The sequence below is a fragment of the Rhinopithecus roxellana genome, chromosome 12 (assembly GCF_007565055.1).
Source record: "Rhinopithecus roxellana isolate Shanxi Qingling chromosome 12, ASM756505v1, whole genome shotgun sequence".
Lineage (NCBI taxonomy): Eukaryota > Metazoa > Chordata > Mammalia > Primates > Cercopithecidae > Rhinopithecus > Rhinopithecus roxellana.
The window spans coordinates 30,536,555-30,546,540 of record NC_044560.1 but is presented as its reverse complement, the minus strand read 5'-3'; the positions used below and the strand labels follow the sequence as shown (position 1 = coordinate 30,546,540).

The 9,986-nt window shown below is 37.6% G+C and overlaps 1 pseudogene; it reads left to right on the top strand.

Annotated features, from left to right (window-relative positions):
* Window positions 1-3,962: 3,962 nt before the first annotated feature.
* On the top strand, window positions 3,963-4,327 carry LOC115892076 (annotated as a pseudogene).
* Window positions 4,328-9,986: the final 5,659 nt, after the last annotated feature.

The following is a 9,986-nucleotide window of genomic DNA, read 5'->3' as shown; positions in this document are numbered from 1 at the left end:
TTTATTGTACAGCACAATGACTATAGTTCATTCTAATGTATTTCTGGTTTTCAAAAATGTTAAGACAATGCCACGTGATCTCACAACAAAAATATTAACTACATGAGTAAAGCATTAATTACCTAGACTTAAGCATGTGACGATGTATACATACCTAAAAATATTGTTTTGCAGAATAAATACACATTTTGCCTGTCAACTTGAAAAGTATATTTTTAGCTTGGCATGGTGACTCATACCTGTAATCAGTGCTTTGAGAGGCCAAGGTAGGTGGATCACCTGAGGTCAGGAGTTCAAGAGCAGCCTGGCTAACAGGGTGAAACCATGTCTCTACCAAAAATACAAAAATTAGCCAGGAGTGGTGGCCTGTAGTCCCAGCTATTCAGAAGACTGAGGCAGGAGAATCACTTAAACCCAGTAGGTGGAGGGTGCACTGCACTTCAGCCTGGGGGACAGAGTGAGAACATTTTGGAAAAAAGAAATTTATACACACACACATACACATATATAATTAAATGGATGCACTGGCTCACACATGTAATTCCAGCAATTTGGGAGGCCAAGGTGGGTGAATCGCTTGAGGTCAAGACCAGCCTGGCCAACATGAAGAAACCCCATGTCCATGAAAAATAGAAAAGGTAGCCAGGCATGGTGCCACCAACCTGTAATCCCGGCTATTCGAGAGGTTGAGACATGAGAATTGCTTGACCCTGAAATGTGGAAGTTTTAGTGAGCTGAGACCATGCCACTGCACTTCAGCCTGGGTAACACAGCAAGACCCTTGTCTAAAAATTATGTATCTGTATCTATATATAACAATGTTTCAAGTACTGTCTTTGTCTTAAACAGCTGAATACTATCAAAAATAGTTTTTGTCATTTAGTTTGTCAGCCATGACGATAGGAAATCTGATATTTATTATTTATTTAATTTACTTATTTAAGACAGAGTGGAGTACAATGGCACGATCTTGGCTCAATGGAACCTTCGCCTCCTGGATTCAAGGGATTCTCCTGCCTCAGCCTCCTGAGTAGCTGGGACTATAGGTACCCACCACCATGTCCAGTTACTTTTTCTATTTCTGGTAAAGATGGGGTTTCACCATGTTGACCAGGCTGGTCTCAAACTCCTGACCTCAGGTGATCCACCCACTTCAGCCTTCCAAAGTGCTGGGATTACAGGCATGAGCCCCCATGCCCAACTTAGAAACTCTAATATTTAACAGCATTTTCTGGACCCAGCAGAGTGTATGGGAAGAGCCAATGTACGTCAGGGCTTTTATTTCAAGCATAGGGTATTTAGAGTTTCTGTTGTTGACGGTAATAATAAGAAAAACACTAAAAGGTGCAGCTGTTGCTTACGGTCCCATGACTGGCCACTCCGTGAACACAGTAAACTAGTTTTTATGCAAAATAATGGGAAATATTTTAATCCAAAAGCAGACATGTTCTCCAAAAGTTTTCCAGAGAAAAGGACCAGGGAGTTGACTACAGTTAGGTGACAAAGAGTAAAAACTGTAGACTAGAAAAAAAAAGTGAGAAGTTCCTCCAATTGTAATATCAACATAAAAAAAAATTACATCAAATGTCAAATCCAGAGATCATTTATTATTTTGCCAACTTCAAAATTCACACTATAAAAATTGAAGATACGGTAAAGAAACAGATAAGTCATGCTATAAGTACATGATAAAAATTAAATTTGAAATTGCTCACTTACAATCAACTCGTAAAATTAAATTTCTAAGACATCTATTTTAGCAAACTGTATTTTTCACTCTTTGTGTGGGAATCTAACAAGGTTTTCCTTTTTATAAACAAAACTATGCTAACTGATATATTATTCTCATTGATATATATTCTATGCTGACTTTTTTTTTTTTTTTTTTGAGACGGAGTCTCGCTCTGTCACTCAGGCTGGAGTGCTGTGGTCGGATCTCAGCTCACTGCAAGCTCCGCCTCCCGGGTTCACGCCATTCTCCTGCCTCAGCCTCCCGGGTAGCTGGGACTGGCGCCGCCACCTCGCCCGGCTTTTTTAGTTTTTTTTAGAGACGGAGTTTCACCGTGTTAGCCAGGATGGTCTCGATCTCCTGACCTCGTGATCCGCCCATCTCGGCCTCCCAAAGTGCTGGGATTACAGGCTTGAGCCACGCGCCCGGCCGATATATTCTTGTGGAAAGTGTTATGTCTTTTAATTAACTAATCTGAAAGTTATGTTAATAAGCAAACTCTAGTTAAAACCAAATTTTCAATGCATTAAAAAGTACCAACTTTCTCATCAGAACCTACAAAGGACCATGTGAAATGACATGGCATGGAGATAAGTGAGAAACCTGTAACCATAATAGAGCAAGAAGAAAAAGGGCTGTGACACATAGAACACACATAAAAATTTTTTTAAAAGTCAAGATAATTCGGAAATTAAAGCAGCAGAATCTCTCTTTAAATTCAGCAAGATTCAGCTTTGCAGCCTGAAAAACAAAGTGCCCTCTCCACATGAAAAAAAAAAAAATCAATGTCGTATTTTCATCATTGGTATTTTATTTTTTTGAGAAAAAAGTCTGTCGCCCATGCTGTGAGTGCAATGGCATGATCTCAGCTGACTGCAACCTCTGCCTCCCACATTCAAGCAATTCTCATGTCTCAACCTTCAAGGAGGTGGTGTTACAGGCACCTGCCATCATGCCTAGCTAATTTTGTATTTTGGTAGAGCTGGGGTTTCACCATGTTAGGCCAGGTTTGGTCTTGAACTCCTGACTTCAGGTGACCTACCCACCTCGGCCTCCCAAAGTGTTGACATTACAGGCATGAGCCACCACGCCCAAGCCAGTTTTTGTTTGTTTTTTGTTTTTTCTTTGTTGAGACAGAGTCCAGCTCTGTTGCCCAGGATGGAGTGCAGTGGCGAAATCTTGGCTCACTGCAAGCTCCGCCTCCAGATTCACGCCATTCACCTGCCTCAAGCAACCTCGAGTAGCTCCAACTACAGGCAATCCACTACCATGGCTGGCTAATTTTTTTTGTATTTTTCAGTGGAGACAGGGTTTCACTGTTAGCCAGGATGGTCTCATCACCTGACCTTGTTGATCTGCCCAAACTCTTGCCTTCCAAAGTGCTGGGATTATAGGCTGAGTCACTACACCTGGCCCAATGGTATTTTTCATTTCTGAATCAAAGTTACAAAACTAAGTTCAGCACGGAATATTTCTGCCTTATTATGGAGCATCTGTTACACAGCAAGCACTTTCATGTTGTTGATATATTTTGCATATAAAAACATCCTCAAAAGTTACGAAGCTTCCCTAGTACCTACCTGAACAAATTGACTCAATAAATAACATTTATGTCAATAATAAAATTAAAAAATAAAACTAAATAAAGATAGGCTCGGCTGGGTGCGGTGACTCACACCTGTTATCCCAGCACTTTGGGAGGCCGAGGTGGGCATATCATTTGAGGTTCAGGAGTTCGAGACCCAGCCTGGCCAACACAATGAAAACCCTATTTTCTACTAAAAATACAAAAAATAGCCAGGCGTGGCGGCAGATGCCTGTAATCCCAGCTACTTGGGAGGGTGAGGGAGAAGAATCACTTGAACCCAGGAGGTGGAGGCTGCAATGAGGTCCAAGATTGCATCACCGCACTTCAGCTGGGTGATAACAGTGAAAACTCCATCTCCAAAAATAAAAAATAAAAATAAAAGTAGGCCTATGTAAATTTCTGCACTTGCAAGAACAAAATGGAATGTTCTAACACTAAATAAAATTCAATACACTAATGGAATTACCTTTGAAAATTACTTTGTGTGCCACTACTAATTTCATAAAAACAATTCTATAATCACTGACCAGCTAACATAACGAATACTTTATAAAACAGAAGAAAATCTGCCCCACAGACACCGCGGGGCACACAGTTTCAGTAGTCCTGTGGGTTTCCTGCCAGCTGCACTCTTGGACCATAATCATGGTGGACATGATGGAGTTGCCGAGGTCGCACATCAATGCCAGCATGCTAGCTCAGTTCACAGACAAGCCTGTCTGCTTCATAGGGAGGCTGGAAAAGATTCATCCCACTGGAAAAATGTTTATTCTTTCAGATGGAGAAGGAAAAATGGAACCATCGAGTTGATGGGACCCCTTGATGAAGAAAATCTCTGGAATTACGGAAGTGGTTGGAAGAGTAACTGCCAAGGCCACATCTTGTATACATCCTATGTCCAGCTTAAAGAATATAACCATCCTTTTGATCCTGGACTTTACAACGAAGATATGAAAATTATCCATGAGTTCCCTCAGTTTTATCCTTTAGGGATTGTGCAACATGATTGATCTTGATGGATTTTCATACAATTGCAAATGAGCTATATTAAAGACTATTAAAGGAAGCCCCTCTTGTTTGAGGGAGAGATTTCTGTGCTTTCTCATATTTAACTTGCTCTTTTTATGATATTCCAACCTAGAGTTTTTGATGGAACTGATATATTGACAGTTCTCACCTAAGTCCTTTTATAAAGAATTGTTACTCCAATATATGGTCAGATTAGATGCAAGAATAAAGCAGTTCTCTTAGTTTAGCTTTCTATTTTATTAATAAAATCTAAAATGGTACATACCAAAAAAAAGAAAAAAGAAAAAAAAAGAATAAGAATCAAGAAATCATGGGTCTAGTATGAGTACCAGAAAAATTTTTTTAAAAAATTGCATGTAGAGATTCTGAATTGTAAGCCATAAGAATTTACAGCAATAAATTTCATACATTTTAAAGGCTTCTATTTTCTGGAAGATCTTTTGACAGTAATTGCACCTTTAATGTTTGTATTAGCTCTCTGATGTTAAGATGTGAGCAGTTATTAATGGCTTTGTCACATTCTTTATATTTGTACAATTTGTCTCAAAAATAAATTATTTCCTGTGCACTAAGGTATGAGCATTAGTTAAGTTTTGCCACATTCTTCACACTTGTAGGAGTTTTCTCGAGTATAAAGTATCTTACCTACAATCAAGTGAGACAACTATTTAAATAGCCTTTAAAGGCTTTGTCATATTCTTCACATTTCTAGTTCTCACCAGCATGATTTCTTTCAAATTTAAAAAAGTTTGAGATTTCTAAAAAGCATTGTCACATCTTTAAGGTTTGTGGTTTCTCTTTAGTATAAATCATCTTATGTATGTTAAGAATTGAGGACTTGTTAAAGGCTTTGTCACATTCTTCACATTTGTAGGGTTTCTCTGTAGTATGAATTATCTTATGTTTAGTAAGGGATGAGGATCGGCTAAAACCTTTGCCACATTGTTTACATTTGTAAGGTTTTTCTCCAGTATGAATTCTGTTATGTACAGTAAGGGATGAGGATCGGTTAAAGGCTTTGCCACATTCTTCACATTTGTAGGGTTTCTCTCCAGTATGAATTCTGTTATGTGTAGTACGGTGTGCACGTTTTTTAAAAGCTTTGCCACATTCTTCACATTTGTAGGGTTTTTCTCCAGTATGAATTCTCTTATGATTACTAAGGCTTGAGGACACATTAAAGGCTTTGTCACATTCTTTACATTTGTAGGGTTTCTCTCCAGTATGAATTCTCTTATGATTACTAAGGCTTGAGGACATACTAAAGGCTTTGTCACATTCTTCACATTTGAAGGGTTTCCTTCCAGTATGAATTCTCATATGATTATTAAGGCTTGAGGACAAACTAAAGGCTTTGCCACATTCTTTACATTTGTAGGGTTTCTCTCCAGTATGAATTCTCTTATGATTATTAAGGTTTGAGGACTCACTAAAGGCTTTGCCACATTCTTCACATTTGTAGGGTTTCTTTCCACTATGAATTATCTTATGTTTACTAATGATTGAAGGCCAGTTATAAGCTTTGCCACATTCTTCACATTTGTAGGGTTTCTCTCCAGTATGAATTCTCTTATGATTACTAAGACTTGAGGGCATACTAAAGGCTTTGCCACATTCTTTACATTTGTAACGATTCACTCTAGTATGATTTCTTTCATGCTGAGTTAGGTGTGAAAGCATGGCAACATGATTTGCCACATTCTTTACATTTGAAAGAATTATTTCCAGTATGTCTTACCTTATGGCTATTTGAACTTGAAAATTTATGAAAGAGTTTTACATATTTATCACATTGAAATATTTTGCTCCAGGTAGTTATCAAACATTGCTTAAGTTTATCATAACCTCCTTTGTGCATCTTACACTCATCCACACTTTCACAGCCTTTTCTTAATTGTAAATTGTCATGTCCATATTTTCCATATCTTCTCAGTATTACTTTTGGGAAAGAATCTTTTATGCCCTGCTCTGGCCAAAGGTCTTGGGCAAAATGAGCATACATAACTGAAAAAAATAAAAATAACAAATTACTTCACTTACTAGACTCAGATGGATATACTTTAGAAATCTAAGCTATAAAATTATACAAACTACATAAGCAAGATGGCATTGAAAAATATCACAGGCCATAATTACTTCATAGACATACAAATGTAACAAAAACATGCAGACCAAAATACATTTGTGGAAAGTGCATAAATGAGTTAAGTAGGTGCAGTGCCAGAAAGACCCTCATAGAATGAAGAGAAAAGTTTATTACATCTACCCAAAACAGCTCTTCCTGCTCCCCAATATACCAAAGAACCTTTACAAGTAAATTGTAAGCTCCTGAATTCTTTTTTAAAAGACAAGTAAAATACTGGCACATTCATCTTTATTTCCGTCTTCTAGGGGTTTTTCCAGACACGTGGTTTCTGTTTCCAATGACATAAAGTCATATACTTTGAAGTGACACTTTGAGTTTGCTGAGACTAAATGTAAATGTTACAGTAGCAGAGAAACTGAAGTATAACAGGGAACAGGTGCAGCAAGTCATGACTCTAAAGAAACATGAATAAACTTCTTTAACTAGTAAGTAAACACTAAATTCAGACAAGACGTGTCACAAGAACTTGTCTGACAGACTCCCAACATCTCTAACCAAGACAATTATTTTCAGACTATGCCATAACTTATGTGACAGGTAGCTTTTAATAACGTCCAAATCCTAAAGATTACAATGTATACAAAATAGGGCACCACAGTTCCATCAAATATATCATAAAGTTTTCAGAAATAAATTATAAAAAAGATGTTTATAGGCCAGGCACGGTGGCTCATGCCTGTAATCTCAGCACTTTGGGAGGCCAAGGCTGGGGGATCACAAGGTCAGGAGATCAAGATCATCCTGGCTAACACAGTGAAACTCTATCTCTACTAAAAAATACAAAAAATTAGCTGGGTGTGGTGGTGTGCGCCTGTAGTCCTAGCTACTAAGGAGGCTGAGGTAGGAGAATGGTGTAAACCCGGGAGGCAGAGCTTGCAGTGAGCTGAGATCGCACCACTGCACTCCAGGCTGAGGGACACAGTGAGATTCCATCTCTCACACACACACACACACACACACACACACACACACACACAAAAGATGTTTGTATTTAATTTTAAAAATTGAAAATAAAGTGAATAATACTCAATGAGTGAAATAGAAACAGACAAAGATAGAAAAAACAGAAAAATGAGGGTAACGAAAGTATGAAATATCAAAAAAACAGAAATTGTGGAGGTAAAAAATAAAAATATATACATATATATAACTAAAAAATTCTAGCCAGGAACGGTGACTCATGTCTACAATCCCAGCACTTCAGGAGGCCAAGGTGGGAAGATCATGAGGTCAAGAGATCGAGACCATCCTGCTTAACATGGTGAAACCCCATCTCTACTAAAAATACAAAAAATTAGCTGGGTGTGGTGGCAAGCACCTGTACTCCCAGCTACTCAGGAGGCTGAGGCAGGAGAATTGCTTGAACCTGGGAGGTGGAGGTTACAGTGAGCCAAGACCATGCCATTGCACTCCAGCCTGGGAGACAGAGCAAGACTCTGTCTCAAAAAAAAAAAAAAATTCTAATAGAAAACATAAAATAAAAATGAAGAAGCTCAACAAACTAGGAAACACACAAAAATATTTATAGCAAACACATATATAGGCACACTTTTAAAAGTCACAGACAAAAAGAGAATCTTGGAAAGTAGTGATATATCACAAGCAGGCTTTCAGATTGTCAACAAAAATGTTGGAGGCCAGATGAGAACTGTGTGATATAGTCAAAGTCCCTGAAAAGTAGCTACCAACTGAAATAATACCATCAGCAAATCTGTCCTGCCCAAAAATAAAACAAAAAAAAACCTTCCAAAGTAATCAAATTCCTGAAAAGTATATTGGCACTACGTGTGCCCTATGTTATTTAAAGATACTGAAAGCAGTTTCTTCTCCCACTGAAAATAATATGATTCAAGAAAACAACAGGCTGAGGTGTGGTGGACTCACACCTTTGAATACCAGCACTTTGGGGAGGCCAAAGCAGACGGATCACCCTAGTAGGTCCAGGAGTTCAAGAGCATCCCTGGGCCAACATGGCAAAACCCTGTCTCCACTAAAAATACAAAAAGTTGCCAGGTGTGGTGGTGTGTGCCTATAATCCCAGCTATTCAGGAGGCTGAGGAGGGAGAATCACTTGAACCCAGGAGGTGGAGGTTGCAGTGAGCCGAGATTGCACCACTGAATTCCAGCCTGGGTGACAGAGCAAGAATCCATCTCAAAAATAAAGAGACAGAAAACAACACATTAATCATATAAAAATACATTATTTTCTAGGAAAGATATGCACATACATAAAAATGAAATTTCTTACCATTGTTATAATGATGCAGAAAACAATTGTAATTATTCTACAAAACTTAAAGAATTCTAGAGAACAATATAAAAATTAAAAATTTGAGGAAGCATTTTTTTTTTTTTTTTTTTTGAGATGGAGTTTCAATCTTGTTGCCCAGGCTGGAGTGCAATGGCACAATCTCAGCTCACTGTGACTTCTACCTTCCAGGTTCAGGTGGTTCTCTTGCCTCAGACTACAGAGTAGCTGGGATTACAGGCATATGTCACCATGCTCAGGTACTTTCATATTTTTAGTAGAGACAGGGTTTCTCCATGTTGGTCATGCTGGATTCAAACTCCCGACCTCAAGTGATCTGCCCACCTCAGCTTCCCAAAGTGATGGGATTACAGGTGCAAGTCACCAAGCATAGCAGAGGAAACATTTTTATATTCAGCTGAAGTTCACTTTTTACTAGATTAAAATATATTCTTATATCTTTTAGAGGTTTTGTGTAATCCCCAAGGTACTGCAAACAATATATGTTTTATAGATAAATAAAACAAAATAAGAAGTAAAAGCATAATACAAAAATAAAACAGAGACCCAAAAGAGACAAAGAGAGAAAATGAGGTTGATACTGGAATCAAGTAAAACAATAAAAATTATTAAGTTCTTCTGTTTCAGAAAATTATTTAAATATATAAATTTTTCCAATCAAGAGACATATTTTCAATGAAAGGATTTATTAAAAAATCTTAAAACCCAAAATCCAACTTATTTTCCTGCAAGAGTCGCTGAGATCTAATGATTAAAAAAAGACTGAAAGTGGCAAGATGGACATAGACATTCTGTGCAGATATTAACAAAATGAGAGTAGAAGAGATCAAAATAACTTACATAAGCTGTATCTTAAGTCAAAAAACTGTCATATTTTATAAAATGTATTCTAAGTCAAAATTACATGGAGACAAGAAGAAATTAATAGTCATTTACTGTAAACATAAATGTGTGGTGTGTGCCTGTGTATCTCACATTTGGCTTTCAAATAAATAAAGCAAAGAGTGATAGAATTAACACATAGAGAGCAATATCATATAGTAGGATATTTTACTTACCCCACTGTAATAAAAATAAAACAAGATAGAATATTGGCAAGGAAAGAGAGAAAATCTGAAGAGTATAAAACATTTCTAAAAGAAGTACAGAGAAAACTCCTCAACAACATCAGATACACACCCTTCTCAATAGCTCATATGGCCGTTGAATGAAAAGCCTGTAATCC